The sequence below is a fragment of the Pan troglodytes genome, chromosome 4 (assembly GCF_028858775.2).
Source record: "Pan troglodytes isolate AG18354 chromosome 4, NHGRI_mPanTro3-v2.0_pri, whole genome shotgun sequence".
Lineage (NCBI taxonomy): Eukaryota > Metazoa > Chordata > Mammalia > Primates > Hominidae > Pan > Pan troglodytes.
This window is the reverse complement of record NC_072402.2, coordinates 153,405,853-153,425,402: the sequence shown is the minus strand read 5'-3', so window position 1 is coordinate 153,425,402 and position 19,550 is coordinate 153,405,853. Positions and strand designations below refer to the sequence as shown.

Sequence of the window (19,550 nt, the reverse complement as noted above, 5' to 3'; positions counted from 1 at the left end):
GCTACCAACATAGTCAACAACTACTGATACCATTACATGCCTATGTGAAGAACTGGAGCCTCTAGGGACGCATTAGACCTCATGGCTTTCAACTCCTATGTTTGGATGATTTTTCTTTTAGCATTTAAGGACAATGGCCACTTTTTCTGAACCACATAGAATTAGCTCAAAGTTTCAATTAGTCATCCAAAAATGTTTTTGTGAGGTTTCTATATGTCAGGCACTGACCTGGGTGCTGTAGATCCAACTTCCAATAAAACCAGTCCCCTGATCTCAAGAAGCTTATATATAGACTGAATGGCAGATACAGAGAAGTAAACAGACAAGTATACTCCAGTTTAAATGGAGGAACACATTATAAAGACATCTAACACAGTCTTTGAGGATTCAAGGGAGATTTTTCCCAAAGAAGCAATATCTATGCTGAGACCTTATAAACAGATGGGAGTCAGCCAAGCAATTGCAGCAGGGGAAGGATCTATGAAACATTCCAATTGCTAGAAAAGTAAAAGCAAATATTTGGAGGCGATTTCACCACCTAAAAATTATCCCCCAAAGTTCAAAAGATTCCCACTCTTCTCTTCAACATTCTCAGCAATGGGTTTTTAAAAATACAAACCAGAATGTGTTTCATATACAACAGTGTCTTAAAGTATAAGGACCAGTGACTCACAGCAATGCAATAGTAAGGGTATGGGGAGTTTAAAAAGGAGAGATCTGGATTCTGTCAGTCTGCTACTTAGAATCTGTGTGGGCCAAGTAGTGGCTCACACCCGTAATCCCAAAACTTTGCGAGGCCAAGGATGGAGGATTGCTTGAGCTCAGGAGTTTGAGACTAGCCTGGGCAACATGGCAAAACCTCCATCTCTACAAAAAAAAAATGCAAAAATTAGCTAGCTAGTTGTGGTGGTGCATGTCTCTAATCCCAGATACTCGGAAGGCTGCAGTGGGAGGATGGTTTGACCCAGGAGGTGGATGTTGCAGTGAGCCAAGATGGTACCACTGAACTCCAGCCTGGGCAACAGAGCCAGACCCTGTCTCATATAATAATATTAATTAATATAATTAATAACAATAATAATATTATTAATATAATTAATAACAGTAATAATATTGATTAATATAATAATATTCTTATATAATATAATAAAAATAAAATAAAGAGAGAAACTGTGTGAACTGGCCAAACTGCTTAACCTTCCCAACATCAGCTCCTGGGTTAAATGGAACCTGGCACATAGCAAATACTTAACAAAAAGCAGTAAAAATGCTAGCTGACAGGTGCACAGGACACCATGCTAAGCACTTCAATCATTCATCAAGGTAAATCCTTGCAACATAAGACAACCTATTACTGACTTCAACTTGTACATGAAGAAATGGAGACTTGACGAAGTCAAATCACCAGACCAAAGTTATAAAAGCAAGGCAAGTGAGGGTAGGACTTGACCCCTAGTTGTCTTCACTCGGGGCCCAACTTAACCATTAAGTGTTTCCTTTCACCTTTTACTTCTCCACTGCCAGTCATGCCAGGAAAGTAGGTTCTGACAACTGAAATGGCAAAAAAAAAAAAAAGTGTCCAGCATATTAATGAAGCCCTTTAAAAATATAAGGTATTCATTGGTTCGTGTTCTATCCATAAATGACTGTGGTTATTTAAAATACATGTATCAGAGAGTTGCTTATCAAAGCTACCTAAGGCTCAATTACTACCCTTGAATAAGAGGTCAGGGTTAAAAGCAAAATATTCAAAAAGATAAATTTGGATCTGAAAAGGGAAAGATGACAAAACAGTTTGCTGGACAAGATGTCTGGTACCTTTGGCCACTTTTCAATGAAATAGAAGGGAAAAGATGTTGAGGTCACTGAGAAAACAATTTAAGTGGGCCAGAAAGAGACAGAGTGTGTGTGATAGCTCCTTTTTACTTGCAGAATGAGGCACTGATCTATTCTGAGGGAGTCAAAAGCTTAATAATGAAGGGGAGGAAAGGGGTGTTTCTTACACCACAGCTACATCCACTAAATTGGGACACTGAACTTGACACTTTTGACATAGTGACACATTGGCCCTGGCTCATGGCATCATTTTGTGTCAAGTACTAGTACAAATGCCGACACTCATGCACTGAAGGAGCATTTGATGTTTCCATAAGTGCTTTCCGACTTGGCACAGGAAAAAAAAAAAAAAAAAAAAAAACAAGTATAACAAACATCACTGTGATTGCTATACTTCTCAAAGAGCTTGCAAAGTTGCCTCCAGGTGGGCCTGCTTGTTTCCTTGCATATCAGTGGGCTGCAACACGCATGGAGTTTACTACTTTTTGTATTTCTATTTGGCTGGAAGCAGGAGGGACTCAGAGTTCTCCTCTTGAAGCTGTCTGGAAGGGATCCAGTGTTGGAATCCAGGAGTGAGGGAACAACTGGGGAAAATGGTAGTGTATAAATAGGTGTAGGCTTGGGGCATGGGCTAAAAATATAGATCTCTGGCCTCTCTGCCCCAAGGTTTTGATTCAGTAAGCCTTTAGGGGAGTCCAGCAACTTGTGTTTTGGCTAAGATGTAAGTGACCTTGATGATTAGCCACACATGACAACTACTGGTGTGGTGAGAAGAAGGCTGGACTGAGACTCCAGACTGGGTGCTGGTCCAAGTTCTGGCACCTACTGGTTATAGGATCTCTGGCAAGACACTTCCCAGTTTCTTCAGCTACTTTTGTTTTTCTCAAATGGTAGAGTGGGGAGGGAGAATGCTTGGGAAAGATCTCCAAGGACTTTTGGCTCCATCAGCCTAGAATGGGGTGTTAGGATTAGCAGCTACCACAGTACATAATTAGGACCAGAGATCCTGAAGTCAACAACACCTGGACTCAAATTTTAGCACTGTACTTTCTAGTAGTTAGACTGCTGACAACTAAAGTAATTTCTCTGAGACACATTATATAATTTCTCAAAGTCTCAGTTTCCTCAGCTAAAATGCAGATGATAATAACAGTGCCTGTGGCATAGCTTTCTGTGAGTTTTAAATGGGCAGATAGTACATGAAGAATGCTGAAGGCAATGCCCTGAGGAGTCCTCAGTACCTGTTAGTTGTGAAAGCCCCTGACAAGGTCAACCAGAGGAGCCATCTGCCTTCCCCTGGAACTACTGTGATTAATGAGGCTGATGAAGGTAACCCGGGCTGAGCGACTTCCTTGGGCTTCTCCTTTTATCAAGAGAAATTCACAAGAAATAAGCTTTTCTGGAGAGAATAGCATAAGAGAGAGAGGTGTTAAACAGTATCTCTTACGAAGAAATCCAGAAACAAATTAGAGAAGGGTGCTATACCATCTACACCACGTGTATCAAAGCCTGGTTCAGGGACCACCTGCTTTAGAACCAACTGGGGCACTCAAAGTAGCACATTCCGGTCCCTATTGGAACAGGCTCCCAGGGGAGTGGGTCCAGTAGTCTGTATTTCTCGGAAGCTACTGAAGAGATTTTTCTAAAAACAAGGTTAGAGAATCATTGGCAAATATTGTCAGTGAGCCAAAACTCTGCCTCAATTCTCCAACATGTATTTACCCAGAAAACTACAAACAAACAAAAACAATGACTACAAATGCATTTATGCATGTGTGCATTTACCAAGAATCTGAACTTCCTACACTTGTGTCATCTCCAGTGGGTTCCAAGTGGGTGTCCAATTTCTGCATAATTCATGACTCCCCAGAGAAACAAACATGAACCAAGGGCTGGCTACTTAAGGATCTGGACTATGTCAACGTCCTTAGAATGGCAGCATGGTTTACGAAAATTAACTACAAAAATAATGTGACTTCAGGGCACCTCTCTTTTCCCACCCTTTCCCTCCTCCCCATCTGACTTCCCCACCCATTCCCACTCCTTTCCCTTTTTGTTCTCTTTTCTCACACTCTTCTTCAGATTTATTTTCCCTTCCATCCCTTTCTCTCTGCCACTCTTGCCTCCTCTTATTCTTTGTCCTGTCTACCCTGTAACTTTCCTGTCTTCTCTCTGCCCTCCCTCTCTCTTTCTACCTCTGTGTGTCTCTACCTCTCTCTCCATCTCTTTCTGCCCCTCTCTCCCTCCCTCTCGTGCCTCTCTCTCTTTCTCCTTTTTCTTCTTACTCTCTGTACTACTGTCTGACTGTCTTTCTATAATGCACAATATCTCCCTGCCCATTCTCCTCTTGGCCCCCAGCTCCTGGCTCCCTTTCAAACGTCAAGGCTCCAGCATGTTTCTGGAGAGGCATGCACCCCATGCTAAATCACCCAGTGTGTGCTACACATCCAGGAAATCACTCTACTTAGATATCCTTGATGATCTGCTGCCAGAGGCCCTGGGTGAGGAGGGCTCTCCTTAGGAGGGAAACTAAATTGGGGCTGGAAGGATGCAGGAAAATTCCAGAGTATTAAGGCAGCAAGGCTAAACAGCTGTGGTCTCCAGAAATTCCTCTGGAGGGAAAGCCACTGGGGCAAGCGTCAACAGCAGAGGGTTCTTTTGTGTTTTGGAGTGTCCATCACTTTGTTTCCAATATACAAACATCTCACTTCACAGTAGGTCGGCAGCGATGTGGCAGCGCCAAGTGTGTGCTGGGAAAGCATTAGCTTCCCCAAATCTCCATCACTCTTGCCAAAGCCAACCAACCTCCTAAAAATACAAAATCTAAGTAAAAACGGAGTGCCTGCTATGTATGTAGGTTCCAGACAACTCTCCCTTTCCCCCAATTTCCCCTCGCCACACACACACACACACACACACACACACACACACACACACACACACACAGCTGCTCTACCTTCCAACTGGACATCCACCTCTAAATACCTCCTTTATAGACATTCCAGAGCTTCTCCCATGAATGCGGATAATTGTCCCCAACCTACAAATGAGTAAGCAGAGGAATGAAGAAGTTACTGGGCAATTTTGGAAGATGCTGCTTTGGAGGGGCCACAGCTTTAGGGGATTAGAATATTTTGCACTTGGCACACCTGAAGTCACCGAAGAAAGGTGAGTTCAGGTGAAACTTTTTCAAAGCTCAACCGCGCCCTCTCCTAATTTGTCTCCCTGGAGGGTGCAGAGTTTTCTAATTTCTTCCATCCAGCTCTTAAACTCGACTTGTCTCCACACTCACTCGCACACAACACGTGTACGCCCATACCTGCCCTTGTGTATGAATCTCAAGATAAAAACGCCTGGTGTTCCCGCAACTCCCCTTCCCTTCAGTGGAATACAGAGGAGCGAAACTATGAGTTTTGGCTCGCCGCCCAGCCGGAGGAGCTGGAATACTGCCACCAGGGATCGTGGGGAAGGCCATTGCTCAAGTCCGAGGACCAGCCAACTCCGTGCTGCCCAGCTGAATGGCCTCTCAGTTGCCTGCAAGTTGAAACCTCAGTCTGGCACACAATGAGGCCGCTGTTTTCCGACAGGAGGCATTTGGATGCCTCACACACTCACCCCAAATCGTGCCTGAGTGCAGGGAGCGCATTTCCTTACCCATGTTCAGATGCACCCCTAGAAGCAGCAGAGGCAGCCCGGGGCTCGGGGAGGGAGCCGTTCCCCTCCCCCGCGCCTAGCCACAGGATGCCCGCGCAGGCCACCTGTTGGACTCTGTCTGGACACCCTGTATTGTGCGCCCCTAAAACCCGCACCGCACCGCGGATCAAGACAATCGGGCATTCCGGAGGCTGGATCCGTCAGCAAAAGATAAATTTCACTAGCACCTCCTACTCGGGCTACCTTTCCTGGTGCCCCCACCCATGTCTCTCTGTCTCTGTCTCTTTCTCTCTCACACACACACTTCTTTAATATACCAACAGTCTTTTTTCTTTAGTGAAGCGCGCTTAGGCTGCCCTAAGGGCTAGGGCTGCCCACGATCTCTTAGCGCGCCCAGGCGGCTGCGGATCTCTAAGCGCTTATGCTGGGAGCTAGCTTAACGCGCGGGCGGCTGAAAAGCCCCAAATGGCACGTTGGTGAGGAAGTCAGCGATCTGCTCTAGGGAGCCCCTTTTCTCCTTAGGAAGCGGAAGGGGACTCCCTCCTTGGCTTAGAGATGGCGGGAACTGGGGAAACTCCCGCGGCAATCGAGTTGGAAGAAACAATGTTGCATTCCTCTGCCAATGCCAGATTAAGCGCAAGGAGACCCAACTTTCTCCCGTCTCTGCCGTCCATGCAAGCCGCTAGCTGGGGGTAAAGGGCGCCTCCACTAGTGGCCTACTCACCCCTGGGTATAAACGCTATCCCGCAGGGCCACCAAGCCGACTGGTGCGCGCGGAGTCCGCGAAACGCCTTGGTGTCTCGCTCCTCTCCTGGGCCACGCGGCGAAGCCTACGCACTCCAAGCCGGGCAGCTGAGGGCAGTCGATCCCATGGGTGGCGAGTTGGCAGAGGGCGCGCCGCCCGGGTGGGGGCGCATCGCTCCCAGGTCTGGCGCAGGCTGCGGCGGGGAGAGGGGCTCACAGGGAAGTTGGCGGCTCTCGGGGCGGACTTCGGACTTCGCGCTCGCTCCGGCTTGGGCGTCCGGGTGCGCCCTCCGGGATAGACAACGGACTTGCCAGCGGAATAGGGGCCGGCGCCGGCCAAGCGGCTGCGGAAAGCCTCCGCCGGCCGCCGCCTAGAAGAAGCGAAGCAGCATCGCGCTGCTTAGAGCCCCCAGTAGCAGCTGGAGCAGACAGCGCGCAAGAGAGCGGGGCTGTTTCTCCAGGCTGTGGGTGTCCCTTGCTCACAGCCCAGCTCGCTTCAATCCGCCGTGCCCCTCCTCCTGTTCTAGTCCTCCTCCCCGCCGGTGCTTCGCCGGCTCGCCAGGCTCGCCTGGGACCAGGGGCTGAGCGGAAGGCGGCCGCAGCTCCCGCAGCATGGAGGGCGATCTCGCCGGCTCCGACTCCGGCTCCAGCTGGGGCTTGGGCTCGGGCTCCGGCAGCGGCAGCAGCGGCAGCAGCGGCCGCCACCTCCCGCGCGCCCACGTGCCGGAGTCCCGGTGTGCGCGCTCCGGCTGGCGGGGCGGGAGGCAGGGAGCGAGGGCGAGCCGCGGGTGGGGGCGGCGGGGAGAGGCTGCACAGTCGCGCGTTAGAGGGGAAGCCGCCGAGAGGCTCCCGAAGGCGCGGGGCTCCTCGTCTGCAGCTCCAGGAAGACTGGTGTGCAAGGCTCCCCCAGCTCCCCGCTCCCTTTGCAGAGCGGAGGGAGCCCCAGCGAAACGCGGGCGGGGTGGGGGGAGCTCCACTCCGCAAGATCAGTCGGCCGCGGCGGCCAGAGGCGAGTACGTGTCTCCGCCAAGGGGACAGGTTTCTAGTATCCTTGAGCCCCCTCTCCACTCCCGGGAGAAGAAAGGGGTTAAGAAACACCGGGAGAAGGAGTGTCCGGATTCCCAGCGAGAGCTTGTTCTGGCTTGCCCCGCCTTCCTCTCAGAGAAAGCACTTTTCCCGTTAACCAACAGACTCCAAGGGTTTCTCCTTCCAGGGAGAAGGGAGGTGTCTTGCAAGATGGGCCTGGCAACCTCCAATCAATTGACAAATAATTCGTGAGCACCCACTCTGAGCGACGCCGGGCAGCGTGCGGAGCACAGGGCCCTCCGTAGTTGGGTGTAATGTTGTATTCTCTGCTCTGCGTGCGCTTAGGCAGGCTCTCCCTGGGCCTCATTGCCCTAGCCATAAAATGAGGTTCTTTTATGATATGAGTAAGAAAAACAAAAACACGAGAATTTTTCAAAAGACAATTTAAAAGATGGGTAATAGCTCAATACTAACAAGAAGGATAATTAAAATAAGAAAATTTCACAGTAGTAGAAAATGAGAACTTTAAAGAGACAAAGTTAGCAAAACACACATAATACTGGACACCATGTGCGATTACTTAGACATCATTGTCTCCAATCTTCTCATCTTAATGGGGAAATTGAGCCTCAGGGAAGACACGTGGCTTCCCCGCTGTCACACACATCCAGTTTGGTCAGCCCCCAGTCTGGTCTCCTCCTGCCAGTCGTGGGCTTTTTCTGCCACAGGCCAGTACACAAATTATGCTCAGCATTACTGAGACGAGTCATCAGCAAAAGAGGGGAAAGGGAGAAAGAGAGAGAGAAAGAAAGAAAGAAAGAGAGATTGAGATTCATTTCCTCTGGAGTTTCCAAAAAAGGCTTCATGAAAGAAGTGGGATTTAAGCTAAAACCTAAAGAGTAGGCAGGATTCGAATAGCTGGAAAAGTGAGAGGAGGATGTGAGAGGTCAAAATGAAGGATGAAGAAAGACGCATTGGAACCGCAGCAAACAAGCTTGGTAGGGGCAGAGAACTTCCCTAGGCAATGGGTGGGCGGGGGTCACTGAAGTGTTTTAAGCAGTAAAAGAAAATAATGGAAGCTTCATTTTAGCTCGATCAGTATATCCCTGTACAGGATGGCTTAAGAGGGGAAGAGATGGGGGTAGAGGGAGAAAGAAAAGGAACTGCAGGCAGAGAAAACCATTAGGAAGTCAAGGCAGCTATCTGGGTGCAAGTGAAGCCCTGATGTAATGTGGTAGCAGGTAGAAGGTAAAATAAATAAAACTCTTCTTGCTTCTGTTTTTAAAAGCCTGCTTTAAAGGAAGGACTCTGCTGTTAATTGCAGGGAACATTGTAGAGAAAGGCACCGATGTTTAAGACACGATGGGAAACTGGGGGCCAACCCTCAGATAAAACGGTGGAGCTTTTCACAATAAATGGTCTGAAACAGATCTGGTCCCTTGGTTTTAACATTCAGCACCTGGAAGCTGGACAGCAACCGCCCTTGGTGAAGAATGGCGTAAGTTAGGATTTCTATCAATCAACCAAAAGCAAAAACGAGAAAAGGAAGGGAAAAACGTATTTTCTTTTATTCCTTGGAGGCACTTGAAGTCACAAACGAATGACTTCAGGGATTTCTCAGGTTGTTCCCCTGGAAATAGTCTGTCCATCTAGCACTTTGTCTCCTTGGGTGGATCAGCTGCAACAGCAGCATCTAGAAGTTTGATAGAAACAAAATCTCAGGCCCCAGCACACAGCAATTGAATTAGAAACTTCATCCTAACAAGATTCCTGGTTGATTCATAGGCACATTAAGCTCGAGAGGGGTTTCTTTATGTGTCTCTCCTAAGCTAGTGTCTTCAGACTTTTTAGTGTGATGCTGTATTAGTCTCTTCTCACACTGCTGTAAAGAATACTGCCTGAAACCGAGTCATTTTAATGAAAAGAGGTTTAACTGACTCACAGTTCTGCAGGCTTAACGGGAAGCATGGCTAGTAGGCCTCAGGAAACTTAGTAGGTGAAGGAGAAGTAGGCATCTTCTTCACAAGGCAGCAGGAGGGAGTGTGTGGGAGCACAAGGAAGTGCAACACTTTAAAACCATCAGCTCTAGTGAGAACTCACTCACTATCATGAGAACATGAGCATGGGGAACCAGCCTCATAATCTAATCACCTCCCACCTGGTCCCTCCTCTGACACATGGGGATTAGAATTCGAAATGAGATTTGGGTGGGGACACAGAACGAAACAACATCAGATGAATAGTAAAAACACTTCATGTTACGCTATAGTCCTACACACACACACACACGTAACTTAAATAAAACTTTCACAAAACAACATGTATCCTTAATTTGTGATTCACTTAAATATTTTTATTCCATTTAATTTTTTAATGTGGTCATGACCTACTAATTGATTTCATGTCCTGCAAATGGGCTGCAATTTATGGTTTGAAAAATTTTGAGCTACGATATTAATTATTTCTTCCTTGGGTTTTGATTGCATATATATGTATATCATATCTCTTCTACTAGCCTGTGAGTTCCCTGAGGGCAAGGTTCAAATATTTTTTATCTTTGAAATGTGTCAGAAATTAACATAGGGTTTTATATGTAGTAGCAACTCAATAAATATTCAAGGAGTCAATCAATCAATGAATGCATAAATTGATTAAAGCTAGGGACTGAGAGCAAGCTGAGGAAGGATGGGGTGAGGCTTGGAATGTAGGAGAAGGCTAAGCCAAGAAAACATTTATTCAAACCTCCACTTTACTGAAACATCATCAATGGACTATTAGAAAAAAGTCATTTCTAAAACAATCATGTATTCCAATGTTCCACTGTCAGCCAGAATATCTTTTTCCAGTAGAGTTCATCTTTATGGCTTCACAAAATTTCAAGCTATGGGGGCTTAAGATGAAGGAGAGCAGCTGAGTAGCTAGCACATATTATTAGAGGAAGAAAAGAAATTAGGAAGGGACAAAGACAAGTTAGTGCACACGGGATCTTATTCTGGGACCAGAGCTACTGACCAAGGAAAAGGAAGAAGTGGGGCTAATTACTTGGATTGAGGAAACTTTTGTCGACTCTATAGAGATACTTGACAATTAGATCTTTCCAAAATTCAAAATGATTTATTCTGAAGTCACTAATATTTTTTTTCTTGCCACAGGAAATATACCGCAGAAAAGTACTTATTGTTTACCATCCAATAGCACTTTAGAGTGGAAAGTATTATAATTTATTTAATATAAATAAAATCATAACCTAAAGGACAAATATTAGAGTCACAGTATTTCACATTGTAAAGGGATCTCAAGTGTGCACTAGTCCACCTCCTCATTTTAAAGGAATCTGGGGAAGTTTTCACAGATTCTCTTATCACAGGTTCTACAAGAAAGCAGTAGGTCTAGGATTTGATTTCAGGCTTTTAGACTCAGTCACCATGACTGCCTGTTAATCCTACATAGGGATACTGCAAACTACACAGTTAGGAGCCACTGTTTCAGCATAAAGGAGAATGACTGATGCATTGCTTAAAAAGCTGGGAATGAATAATATTTATTAAGTATCTACTATAGAGTAGGCACTAGAGCAGGTGTTTTGCATACTTTGTTCCATAAAATCTCCATTAAAAAATCCATAAAGTAGAACATTTTAATCTCCATTTGCAAGTGAGGAAAGAAAGAGTCATAGAGGCTAAGTAATTAGGATTTTAAGACTGGAACGTTGCAGAGCAGGTTTTGAACAAAGAGCTGGATTAATCTAAGTCCATGCTCACTCTCTTATGTTTGCTTCCCAGCCATGGGAGATTTTAAACAAAAACTCGCAGGGAAATCAAAGGAAAGAATTCTGATTGGATTAAAATAGCTGACCTGAGAAGTAACCCCTTTTGCTGAGATTCTGGGATGCCATAAAGAGTTATTTGCATCAAGGTAGAAACACTATTAAGTAATTTGAGTACATCCTGGTGTGTAGAATCCACAAACTGATGAAGTAGTGGCCATGATATGTGAAAGCTAATGCTGCTGTTAACAGCTGCATTGGCCACAGCTCAATAGTAAGTTTTGCATTAGAAGAATTTCACTCCCTGTATAAATTAGGATTATTTTCTTTGTCAGAATAACAGATACCAAGATATACTAGTTTAGGGTGGAGGGCAGAAAATTAAAGAATCAGTTAAAGAAATACACGGAAAGTAATGAAACAAAGTCTCTAGAAGGAACTGGAATGTCAGGATGAAATCTTTCTCAATTTTATGTGGTCTCTTTTTATATATCTCTATCTCCATCTCTATATCTGTATCTATGCTCCTTTTCAACTCATTGTCTTGCTATGCTTATACTTCTTTCTGCAAAAGAACTCTCTGCATCTGTGCTCCCATGGCAGAAAATGTCTATCTCATGCATTTCACAGGTATTTTTTAGCTTACTGTCTCTGGGCCCCAAGTCTTGTCTACTAGGAGAGAGCATCTCATTAGCCCATCTAGAGTCAGATGTCTACTCCTGGATAATCACACAGAACCAGGGGTATGGACTCACAGTACCAACAAGACTGCTAGAAGCTTAGCTCTGTGAGTTACATATAAAGTGAGGAAGGTGATTGGGATAAGTACCAGAAAGGGTGTAAAAATCTGGCTAGTACACTCCTTACCAAGAACAATCTAGTGCTTTAGAAATTGTGTTGGAGATCTTATTATACACATATTAGATTGTAGGAGATCACCCTTGAGACATGAGTGTTGGTGATGTTATACCTGATTTAAAGCCCCAAAGTACAAAAGGATCCCCCTTTGAAGATTCCTGCCACTCATAATCCCCACTGCATGAACCACATGGTTCCAGAATTAACGGGAAATAATGAATGTCCCAGGCAGCCTGTATCTACCATTTTATCTGAAGATTCACCCTATGCCTGGTTTCCTTGAAAGAACACTGAAATCAGGATTCAGAAAACCTGGATTCAGACCCTAACTCTACCCTTACCTGTTATGCAATTTGGGGCAAGTTACTTCACCTTATCAAAATGAAAGTCTATTAAGCATGCCCTTCCCTACTTCAGAAAGCTGTTCTGAGAAGCAAATGAGATACTATCTGTGAAGCCAGCTTTATGTAAAATCTGAAGCACTAAGCAAATGCAAGGGATTATTAGTAATACAAAAAATAACAGGAAGGCAATGAGTTGTAACACTTAGGTTACCTTTGCAAATATCCACCATGCTCTTTGGAGTAGAAAAAATCATGCTGCAAGAAATGTAATGAATGTGAAGCATGTTTATTCTATTTTATGAGGCATGGTAGGGTGAAAAAGATCAGTGTAGCTCCAAAGTGAAGGACTGAAAAGTGTATTGTTTCTAGAAAAAAAGCAGACCCTTCTCTGGTAATAATATCAGTACTAGCAATACAGTAATAACAATAATTATCATATGGTTGCCATGTTCCAGGCATCATGCTAAATACTTCCCATGTAGTAACTCTTTAAATGTATATTACCTCCTCAGTTGGTTTCTGTTATTGTTTCTGTGTTAAAGATTAGGAAACTAAAGCAGGGCAAGTTAATAATTCACCCATAGTCTCAGAGATAAGTGGTAGAGTCTAGATTAAACCCCAGTTTACTTTAATTCAAAGTGAAACAACCAACACACTATTCTTTATTTTATATCCTTAGAGGAAAAATGTGATAAATGCCAAGTTTTAATGGTAAAAAAATTATGTAAAGGAAAGCATCTAACAATCAAAACTATTAAGTTATAAATCCACATATGTGTTTGATGTGTGATATTTTTCCATTGGATATGGATGATCACTAAGCAAAACTGAACCAATTTAATCACTACACACCTATTTAAAGGTGTTGGAATAACAATACCAATTACTGATGAGGATGCTGAGTAACAAGAACTCTCATCATTGCTGATGAGAATGCAAACTGGAAGACAGTTTGGCAGTTTCTTAGAAAGCTAAACAAAGTCTTACCATACAATCAAGTAAATGAATGTTAGGTATTTACTCAACTTATTTGAAAATATCTTCACACAGAAACCAGCAGGCAAATCATAAACACCAAGAACTAGAAGCAACCAAGATATTCTTCAACGGATAAATGGATAAACAATCTGTAGTACATCCATATAATATGTAGAAGTCAGTGGTTTTCAGTGACCAAAAACTGAGCTGTAAAGCCATACAAGATAGGGATGAATCTTAAATATATATTTATCAGTGAAAGAAGCCAGTTTGTAAGGGCTACACACCATATAATTCTTTTATGCAACATTCTGGGAAAGGCAAGGCTATAGAAATGGTAAACCAATCAGTGGTTGCCAGGGACTTGTGGGAGGAGGAGAATGGAAGAGTAAAGCACAGGGGATTTTTTTAGGGTGGTAAAACTATTCTGTGTGGTACTGTAACGGTGGATAAATGACATTATGCATTTGTCAAAAACCACATAACTTTACAACACAAGAGTGAACCTCAATGTGTGCAAATTTTAAGAAATCATTTAGGAGGTCAGGGGATCCCAAGAAAGAATGTAGACTTTGACAGGTGAATTTAACTGTACAATAAATGTATGAATGTACTATAAATGTATGAGAGAAGGCTAGAGAGATCCATGTGGTAATGGATTAGAGTTGCAGAAAACAGTATTAACTCAAGTTTAATATAGATACAGATGGATACACACAGAAATAATTATAGATATGTGAACGTGCGCAGGATAGGACACAGATATATATTTCCTTTCTCTGTCACCTAAGAAATTCTAAAAGCAATGATACCCCAGTAACTGCACACACGTAGCATCCAGATTTTAATTTCTGATATCAGTATCCAATAAAAAGAACCAAAGCTCCTTGGAGAAATGTCTGATTCTATAAATGGGACAAGAAACGTTGAAAATAATTCTGGGGCATCTTATAGTGCCAGTAAGTAAGAAAGTGCCCAAAACACACACACACACACACACACACACACAGTCTCACACACACACACACACACATACAGTAATAAGGTATATTAAATGGACAAAGGAGCCAACTGAAAGAGCTCACAATGAACAAAACTGGAACAATTTGAACAAAAAAAGTTTTGAATTATAGCCTAAAGCATACAATAAATATTCATGTGTCCACACTGATAGAAATATATGATTGAATAAATACATAAATGAGGACAAAGAGATAAATCTCCCATGGAAAAGAATTCCAAATAATTTCTGTAGATACTCCCCCTCTCAAGGAGATGGAGCATAAATAACCTTCTATCCCCTATGTGTGGGCTAGGCATAGTGAATTCTCTCCAAAGAGTAAAGTATGCAAGAGGGACAAAGAGGAACTTAACAGTGGAGAAACGTGAAAAGCCTGCCTTATCCTAGTGATCAAGGTTAACATCAATAGTGATGTCAAGTTGATAGTATGTACTCTTGAAATAAGTAATATGATGAAAATGACATTTTACCTCTGTGGTCTTCCTCCAAAGCACTCATAACCACAGTCTAATTGTGAGGAAAACATAAAATGAATCCCAGCTGAGAGATAGCCTACAAAATATCTAGCCAAAATGCCAGTTTGTTCAAAATTGTCAAAATCATGAAAAACAAAGACATTCTGGGAAAATGTCACAGCCTCTTAAGAGATACCTAACATGATAATAACTAAATGTAATGTGATATCTTAATGAGATCTTGGAAAAGAAAAAGTGTATTTGATTTAAAACCAAGATATTTGATTATAATCAACTTTAGTTAATAATAATATACATTGGTTCATTAATTTATCAAATGTACCATAATAATATATTATCTCATAATAGAGAAAGTGGATATGAGGTATATGGGACTCTGTACCAGCTTGGTAATTTTTCTGTAAATAGAAAACCATTCGAGGCGGGGTGGAGCCAAGATGGCCAAATAGGAACAGCTCCAGTCTACAGCTCCCAGCGTGAGCGATGCAGAAGATGGGTGATTTCTGCATTTCCAACTGAGGTACTGGGTTCACCTCACTGGGGAGTGTCGGACAGTGGGTTCAGGACAGTGGGTGCAGTACATTGAGCCCGAGTGGGAGCCGAAGCAGGGTGATGCATTCCCTCACCCAGGAAGTGCAAGGGGTAAGGGAATTCCCTTTCCTAGTCAAAGAAAGGGGTGACAGATGGCACCTGGAAAATCGGGTAACTCCCACCCTAATACAGCACTTTTCCAATGGTCTTAGCAAATGGCACACCCGGAGAACATATCCTGCACCTGGCTCAGAGGGTCCTACGCCCACGGAGCCTCGCTCATTGCTAGCACAGCAGTCTGAGATCAAACTGCAAGCAGTCAGCCTCAGCGAGGCTGGGGGAGGGGCGCCCGCCATTGCCAAGGCTTCAGTAGGTAAACAAATCAGCTGGGAAGCTCGAACTGGGTGGAACCCACCACAGCTCAAGGAGGCCTGCCTGCCTCTGTAGACTCCACCTCTGGGGGCAGGGCATAGCCAAACAAAAGGCAGCAGAAACCTCTGCAGACTTAAATGTCCCTGTCTGACAGCTTTGAAGAGAGTAGTGGTTATCCTAGCATGCAGCCTGAGATCTGAGAATGAACAGATTGTCTCCTCAAGTGGGTCCCTGACCCCCAAGTAGCCTAACTGGGAGGCACCCCCCAGTAGGGGCAGACTGACACCTCACATGGCTGGGTACTCCTCTGAGACAAAACTTCCAAAGGAAAGATCAGGCAGCAACATTTTCTATTCACCAATATCCACTGTTCTGCAGCCTCCGCTGCTGATACCCAAGCAAACAGGGTCTGGAGCGGACTTCCAGCAAATTCTAACAGAGCTGCAGCTGAGGGTCCTGACTGTTAGAAGGAAAACTAACAAACAGAAAGGACATCCACACCAAAACCCCATCTGTACATCACCATCATCAAAGACCAAAGGTAGATAAAACCACAAAGATGGGAAAAAAACAGAACAGATAAACTGGAAACTCTAAAAATCAGAGCACCTCTCCTCCTCCAAAGGAATGCAGCTTCTCACCAGCAACAGAAGAAAGCTGGACAGAGAATAACTTTGACGAGTTGAGAGAAGAGGCTTCAGACGATCAAACTACTTCGAGCTAAAGGAGGAAGTTCGAACCCATGGCAAAGAAGTTGAAAACTCTTGAAAAAAAATTAGATGAATGGCTAACTAGAATAACCAATGCAGAGAAGTCCTTAAAGGACCTGATGGAGCTGAACACCATGGCATGAGAACTATGTGACAAAAGCACAAGCCTCAGTAGCTGATTTGATCAGCTGGAAGAAAGGGTATCAGTGATGGAAGATCAAATGAATGAAATGAAGCAAGAAGGGAAGTTTAGAGAAAAAAGAATAAAAAGAAACAAACAAAGCCTCCAAGAAATATGGGACTATGTGGAAAGACCAAATCTGAGTCTGATTGGTGTACCTGAAAGTGATGGGGAGAATGGAACAAGTTGGAAAACACTCTGCAGGATATTATCCAGGAGAACTTCCCCAATCTAGCAAGGCAGGCCAACATTCAAATTCAGGAAATACAGAGAATGCCACAAAGATACTCCTCGAGAAGAACAACTCCAAGACACATAATTGTCAGATTCACCAAAGTTGAAAGAAAGAAAAAATGTAAAGGGCAGCCAGAGAGAAAGGTCGGGTTACCCACAAAGGGAAGCCCATCAGACTAACAGCTGATCTCTCGGCAGAAACTCTACAAGTCAGAAGAGAGTGGGGGCCAATATTCAACATTCTTAAAGAAAACAATTTTCAACCCAGAATTTCATATCCAGCCAAACTAAGCTTCATAAGTGAAGGAGAAATAAAATACTTTACAGACAAGCAAATGCTGAGAGATTTAGTCACCACCAGGCCTGCCCTAAAAGAGCTCCTGAAGGAAGCACTAAACGTGGAAAGGAACAACCGGTACCAGCCACTGCAAAAACATTCCAAATTGTAAAGACCATCGAGGCTAGGAAGAAACTGCATCAACTAACGAGCAAAATAACCAGCTAACATCATCATGACAGGATCAAATTCACACATAACAATATTAACCTTAAATGTAAACGGGCTAAATGTTCCAATTAAAAGACACAGACTGGCAAATTGGATAAAGAGTCAAGACCCATCAGTGTGCTGTATTGAGGAAACCCATCTCATGTGCAGAGACACACATAGGCTCAAAATAAAAGGATGGAGGAAGATCTACCAAGCAAATGGAAAACAAAAAAAGGCAGGGGTTGCAATCCTATTCTCTGATAAAACAGGCTTTAAACCAACAAAGATCAAAAGAGACAAAGAAGGCCATTACATAATGGTAGAGGGATCAATTCAACAAGAAGAATTAACTCTCCTAAATATACATTCACCCAATACAGGAGCACCCAGATTCATAAAGCAAGTCCTTAGAGACCTACAAAGAGACTTAGACTCCCACACAATAATAATGAGAGACTTTAACACCCCACTGACAACATTAGACAGGTCAAGACAGAAAGTTAACAAGGATATCCAGGAATTGAACTCAGCTCTATACCAAGCGGACCTAATAGACATGTACAGAACTCTCCACCCCAAATCAATAGAATATACATTCTTTTCAGCACTACACAACACCTATTCCAAAATTGACCACATAGTTGGAAATAAAGCACTCCTCGGCAAATGTAAAAGAACAGAAATTATAACAAACTGTCTCTCAGACCACAGTGCAATCAAACTAGAACTCAGGATTAAGAAACTCACTCAAAACCACTCAACTACATGGAAACTGAACAACCTGCTCCTGAATGACTACTGGGTACATAACGACATGAAGGCAGAAATAAAGATGTTCTTTGAAACCAAAGAGAACAAAGACACAACATACCAGAATCTCTGGGACACATTCAAAGCAGTGTGTAGAGGGAAATTTATAGCACTGCATGCCCACAAGAGAAGGCAGGAAAGATCTAAAGTTGACACCCTAACATCACAATTAAAAGAACTAGAGAAGCAAGAGCAAACACATTCAAAAGCTAGCAGAAGGCAAGAAATAACTCAGATCAGAGCAGAACTGAAGGAAATAGAGACACAAAAAACCCTTCAAAAAATCAATGAATCCAGGAGCTGTTTTTTGAAAAGATCAACAAGATTGATAGACTGCTAGCAAGACTAATAAAGAAGAAAAGAGAAAAGAATCAAATAGACACAATAAAAAATGACAAAGGGGATATCACCACTGATCCCCCAGAAATACAAACTACCATCAGAGAATACTACAAACAACTCTATGCAAATAAACTAGAAAATCTAGAAGAAATGGATAAATTCCTCAACACATACACTCTTCCAAGACTAAACCAGGAAGAAGTTGAATCTCTGAATAGACCAATAACAGGCTCTGAAATCGAGGCAATAATTAGTAGCTTACCAACCAAAGAAAGTCCAGCACCGGATGGATTCACAGCCAAATTCTACCAGAGGTACAAGGAGGAGCTGATACCATTCCTTCTGAAACTATTCCAATCAATAGAAAAAGGGGGAATCCTCCCTAACTCATTTTATGAGGCCAGCATCATCCTGATACAAAAGCCCAGCAGAGACACAACAAAAAAAGAGAATTTTAGACCAATATCCTGATGAACATCGATGCAAAAATTCTCAATAAAATACTGGCAAACCAAATCCAGCAGCACATCAAAAAGCTTATCTACCATGATCAAGTGGGCTTCATCCGTGGGATACAAGTCTGGTTCAACATATGCAAATCAATAAATGTAATCCAGCATATAAACAGAACCAACGACCAAGACCACATGATTATCTCAATAGATGCAGAAAAGGCCTTTGACAAAATTCAACAACACTTCATGCTAAAAACTCTCAATAGGTTAGGTATTGATGGGACATATTTCAAAATAATAAGAGCTATTTATGACAAACCCACAGCCAATATCATACTGGATGGGCAAAAACTGGAAGTATTCCCTTTGAAAACTGGCACAAGACAGGGATGCCCTCTCTCACCACTCCTATTCAACATAGTGTTGGAAGTTCTGGCCAGGGCAATCAGGCAGGAGAAGGAAATAAAGGGTATCAATTAGGAAAAGAAGAAGTCAAATTGTCCCTGTTTGCAGATGACATGATTGTATATCTAGAAAACCCCATTGTCTCAGCCCAAAATCTCCTTAAGCAGATAGGCAACTTCAGCAAAGTCTCAGGATACAAAATCAATGTGCAAAAATCACAAGCATTCTTATACACCGATAACAGACAAACAGAGAGCCAAATCATGAGTGAACTCCCATTCACAATTGTTTCAAAGGAATAAAATACCTAGGAATCC

At 43.2% G+C, this 19,550-nt stretch overlaps 1 protein-coding gene across 2 annotated transcripts in view; it reads right to left on the bottom strand.

The window, feature by feature from the left end:
* The window catches only part of SGCD (sarcoglycan delta), a 1,029,217-nt gene extending 1,022,336 nt beyond the window's left edge, over positions 1-6,881 (bottom strand). For both annotated transcript variants that reach the window (XM_054684744.2, XM_054684747.2), the window contains exon 1: positions 6,215-6,881. The gene's annotated coding sequence lies outside the window, so the exon portion shown is untranslated. The remainder of the gene's footprint in view (positions 1-6,214) is intronic.
* Positions 6,882-19,550: the final 12,669 nt, after the last annotated feature.